Source organism: Cydia pomonella, chromosome 20, assembly GCF_033807575.1.
Source record: "Cydia pomonella isolate Wapato2018A chromosome 20, ilCydPomo1, whole genome shotgun sequence".
Lineage (NCBI taxonomy): Eukaryota > Metazoa > Arthropoda > Insecta > Lepidoptera > Tortricidae > Cydia > Cydia pomonella.
Genome location: NC_084722.1, coordinates 311,022 through 317,222, shown reverse-complemented (window position 1 = coordinate 317,222; position 6,201 = coordinate 311,022).

Here is a 6,201-nt window from a genome sequence, read left to right as displayed (position 1 = left end):
GGGTAGGTACTTAGACAACGATATATATATAATATAAATACTTAAATACATAGAAAACACCCATGACTCAGGAACAAATATCCATGCTCATCACACGAATACATGCCCTTACCAGGATTTGAACCCAGGACCATCAGCTTCGTAGGCAGGGTCACTACCCACTAGGCTAAACCGGTCGTACTATCTATCTAATCAACGTCTGTCAGAATTATAAATTATTTATTTGTCACAATGTGCTCCAAAATGTCGGTGAAAATGAGTGCTAACTCGCTTGTATCTTGTCTTACTGTAGAGTGTAGTCACGGCTTATTGCTCCGGTGCTCTTATTTGCCTTTGTATATGAATTAAAATTATTAATAAACTATTTTACATAGATTATTGAATTTTGTTTTACCTCCGTGTCTGTTTATTGTTTAAGAGACTAATTTCTTACCAAAGTGATGTGGAGAGCGAAGTTAAAATGCGAAGTTACCTTTAAAATCTCAACGTACAAAGTAACAATTAATTTATTTAAACTTTATTCAAATTATTTCAAATATTATGTACTTTCAGGCAATAATATGCACACAATAAAAAATCTTAGAAGCCAAAAGTTATGTCGGTGAAACAGTTCTCTGTTACAATGTACGTTTCGGCACATTCCCACGGAACCGAATATCACACCCTTCGGGCACACAAAATATATACAACAAATCAACAATAAACAAACGGCGGACTTAATGCCAAACGGCATTTTCTACCAGTCAACCATAGAGCCAAACAAAAAAAGAAACAAACAAACAATTATGATTAATTAAAAATAACATGAACAATGACCCATAAAGTATAAACCCTGGTTAAAAAAAATTCTCATCATTACCTATAATCATACCATAATCATAAATTCCCTCAATTATGTCAAGTACGTCTGTTTACCGTGTTGACCAATAAAATGAAATGACTTCCTAGATCCAACAATACACCGTTAATATCAAGGGTACATTTCGCTCCCAAGCATAAATTAAATGAGATAATATCAGAGAAACAGGTATTGTAATATTTCTAATTAACTGAGATAATCAATAATGATTATTTATTAAAAAGAATGCATCAGTGGTACACCGTATACGCGGGAGCACCAACGGGATCCTGAAAATGATAGCCGAGCGGTTAGATTCTGGTATTTTGGGACGATTTATCGAATGGCATGTTCACAAACGTGCAGTTCGGTAAATCGGCCAAGATAATCAGCAATCTAAAGTTACCTAATTTAATTTATGTAATTTATTGTGCGGAAGGTAACATAACATAGGTTGTAAGTTGATACTAACAAATATGGACTGTATTAATTGTCTGAGAATAAATAATTTTTATTTTATTTTTTTTATTTATTATTATTATGTTGCGGCATAAACTAATAATACATAGGGCTGATCCCCTTGACATGCTTGTAACCAAAATTCTGTTTATTTTCGTAGTCGACATCTAGCGTCAAGTAGCGGATTTATCAGTACTACTACTTGACACTAGATGTCGCGAGGAAGAAAAAGTCTAATGCTCAACAATTCTGTTTATACACGTTTCTTAGAAGATGTATTGTACTCATTACGAAACATTGTTTATAAACCCGGTTTCTAAACAAAAATGTTTATAGTGAATACGTGGCTTTATAAGCGGCCACAATTATCAAGCTTTATATCCTTTACCAAAGATATAGCAAAATTAAAAGAAAGAAGAATCCCGTATAAGAAAAATAAAGCCTAAAAAAACGTCGATTAGATGGCGATATACCTTTGGCCTATACTAGAGTAGATGGCGACACCGTTTCATATTTAACACATATCAGTGAAAGAACATGGGTCAAATAGCCTATGTTATTCGAAGAGTTTTAGTCCTGTGTCAAAAGATGGCAGTGAATTTAGTTGAATACAAAATTTACTTTGATACGCCTCTATCCTATACTCAATTCTCGATGCCTTCACCAAGAACATATGTAGGTAGGTACGTGTATAAATAAATATAATAATCGAGTAGGTATATTACATTAATGGTGTCTCAGTTGTTATTTCACACAATTATTAGTTCATAAATGGTATCGAATAGATAAAAGCTTCAGCTTGTTTCTATGTTGTTTCTGGTCGGGCGGGTTTCGACAGCAGCAGGGCACCGTGCCGATGCCGTAACGGAGAACTGGTCTATTGACCTAGGTCACCCGCTCTGTTCATACCGTTGTGATGTTGGGACTGTGATGCACTTTCTTCACAAAAACGGTGTTCTGCGTTTTCGCCGAAGTTTTATTGACCGAATTTCACTTGCTAACCAACTTTTCGCAGATGATTTACTTTGGCAACCAACATTCGGCAAACTGTCACTTGGGAAATAACATTCGGGAAAATAATTTCCGGCAATGATTTAGAGAACCGACAGAAACATATTATTGGAGCCCGATTCTGATTCAGCAAATTGTTCTGGATTTCAACTAGTTTTAATACGACTTGGACGATCCTCTTGTTGATTGGCACGCATCTCGCGCACGACTTGGGTGTGAACAATGGATCTGAAATGTATGGGAAGATCTGCGGATCCGGATAATTTCATACATTTCGGATCTGGATTGCAACGTTACCCTACGCGCGACCTTCACTTAATATCGCATGTACCAATTTACAATACGCTTATGAACGCCGAATCTACCCCAGCTCTAACCTCTCTAAATCCCTCTTAAATTTGTAGGAGGGTATCCCAATAAGGGACCGCCAAGAAACTCGGTGGAGTCAGGGGTCTTTTCAAAACATTACAGCTTATAATTTAAAAAAAAAAAACAATTTAAATTAACATGGTATAAAAAAAACATAAAATAACATACAGTAGGTCCTTTCTTTAAAGATTGATGCACTAGATTGCTATTGCAGGACGTTGTCATTGCCAAACATCCTTGATATATTCGCTTATTTTGTAGTATTCTAGCGAAATGCGTTGTTGCTTAACAAGCAGAGTCTGGATGCTCGGTAACAGTTTTTAGTAGCTTTTTATTGAATTCAAGGGCTTCGAGATGTACAAATTCATATCATAGCTTACTCCGAAAGGTGAATATGTTGGTCAAATTGAACAACTTTTTAGCGTTTAACCCTGAAATAGAAAAAAAAACACTGTTTTATACAGGCTGGCCTTTATACGATAACAAAAAAGTTTACACATTTTTTTTTTACTGAGGTATAATCAGACCAAGGCAAGACTGCAACAATTTTGATAGCATACACAGTGCGAGTGTTATTTTAAACGTTACACTTCTATTAAATTACGACGTATAATATAATAATTACACTTACACTGCGTGTGTTATCAAAATCGTTGAAGACTTATGTTGGTCTTACTCTATTACACGTATTTTACAATATCTCACATTAAACATTAAAACTACAATCATCTAACAGAAACGAAATGTCTTTAAATATTCTCCTTTTATATACACACAATCTGAAACTATACTTCCTAACTTTAAGTTGCCATTTTATATATTGTATATATGTAAGTATGAATATACTCCCATACAAAATGGTCAGACAGCCAAAATGTATGAAACAGACATTTTTTTTTCTCGATTTCGGGGTTGGTCCTGGTCCCATAGTAAAAGTTGCTCAGTATGACCTATATATTCACCCCGTCAATTATTGCAGGTGACTAAATAATCACCCTGTGTTTTATTTTTAATTTTTTGAATGCAATATTACTTACTTTTACAAATAAAATAAAGTCTTCTTTCAGCAAAATATCCTATCTACGATATTTAAGGCACTTTCCCTTGATGTCCCATAGTCTTGAGACGCCCTGTATATTGTATATTTATTTGTGTATAAGGTATTATTTTAATACTTATATATGTAGTATGTCGTATGTGTGTTTGTGTTTAATAGTCTCCATATTTAGTTCCTTACACTACCTGTTGACTTTAGTATGAGTTCTGCATTTCCTGCTACCTAAAGGTTGTCTGGAAGTGATCGCATTTTAGCGATAAGACCGCATGTTTTTGACCCTAGTGCTATTTTCCTTTTTAAATATATTTGTAGTTTTACATGTATTAGGAAACCCTTAGAAATCCCTGCTGAAAAGAAGCTCATAGTTTACTTGTAGAACAAGTTTTGTCATTGTCATAGATCGGTAACCTTTTGCTTTTGTCACATTTATAATGAATAATTTTAATATCATAATCAAGGTTTACTGAGGTCTGATGGACAGTGTTGCTTGCCAAATTTAATGCTTAGGTGTAACTTTTCATATAATACCTAATTGCCAGAATAAAATTTAATTAAACAACTAGTTTGTTGGTGATTTATCCTATAGTGTAAGAATACAGATATGAATGAACCAACAGCTTTCATGTATAATTGTTGGTGCAATAAAGAATATTTACTTACTTACAATCTTTGTCAACGTATTTTACACGAGCCAATAAGATTTTTTTGTTCTCGGGGGCACCGACCTATTACACATGCCTTATAAATCTATGCTCGAGTTTTTTTTGCACGGGCAACAAGACTCCAACGCATAACATATGATGGTGTGAAGAGTTTTTTAACTCCTTAAGTAATAGCTTAATTAATAGCCCAAGAAATTTAAATTTGCATTATTAACAAACAAACATTACGTTAACAAATAAACCTAGTTTAAATTAGCTTTAATTATGGCGATAATCGGCCAATAATGATTAAGGAATCGTCTGTGTGATCATAATTTATAATAAACATACGTTAACAAAAAATAGACCGAGGTGAATCGGATCACAGGGCGAATTGAATCAGACTAAAAAATGTTGATAATCAAAATATTGCATGGCTGGCGTCGCAAACTAAGAGGAGAGATATCATTGCAATAATTGGGCATTTCTCAGAGGTGGCGTTTTTACGTGTCCGGGGGCATAAACACGTGAATTTGTTGCCTATAAAATCTGAATTAAATCATGCAAATCCATCAGCATCTGATACACCTCGACAACTGGTAAAACATTCCATGTAGTATATATATTATAAGAAAATATATGTTAAGTGCTAAAATTGACGAACAGTGGGTATGTCCCGCACCCAGATTTGTTGAAACAAAAAATCATAACTTAAGACTGGAATTTTATTTTAATTTTTATAGTTGGTTCATGTATTCTACATAAGCCTATCATTTATATTATTAGACTCAAAATAATTTACGCATTAATATTACAAAATAAATCCAATTATTCGACTTGTCCCGCGGCAACACGTGATTTCACTGGAATTTATAAACCTTGTCGGCATTTCACAAAGGAATATACCAGGAACGTCACGCCGCGTGCGCAGGTAGCTTCAGTCGCGCCACGTTTACCGGCGAGAGCGGACGTAGGCTCCCGGTCTGCAAGCGGATTTCGTAAAGGTTTGTTCGGCATTCGGTGGGTTTGGTTACGTGATTTTTTGAATTCGGTGAAGCCATTAATTGTTTAAGTGCTTATGCTTTTTTCAGTTAAATAGTGCGTAAGCCATCCTCAGAGGTATGTGATTTGGACATTAGAAACTCTTTTACATACTATGATTATGTTTTCTGTAATTATTTAAAAGCGATTAAAATTGAATTCAGTGGGCGTGATTACCGTGGATTCGGTGGGTTTTTTGACCACCGAAATCAAAAAATAGTCCACCGTTGTCAATCTTTACTATATTGTTCGTTATTTTTGTACTTTACATACAATGATAATTTAAATTATATACGTTAACATGTGCTTATTATATATGGCCAAATAAATATATAATTTCGATTGTTAAGGTGGTGCCATAATTATTGGTTTTTATTTACAGTACAATCTGCAATCTTATATGAACATGCATACAAAAAGCAGTTACTTTAATAGTATAAGTGTAAAGGAAAATTACAGCTTCTGGAAAGATATACCTGACTTGGAAAACCTGATAACTCCATCTTTAGCACAGCATGACATTTCACTTCCTACATTTGATTCAGATAATGTCATTGAATTAGACGATGATTTAAATATATTTGATTAATAGCAGATCTCAATAACTCATTGATCTCAAATATGTTTATTTATTTTTAAGAAATATTTTTATGTGTATATGTTAAGTGTTATTACACGGGAAATGTCGCCTTTTGTTAATTTTTATGTAGCTAAAACTAAAATGTTATTGAGTTATGAGTATTGTGATATTTGTGATGTGTCTGCACATTGTCAGAGAAACCGAC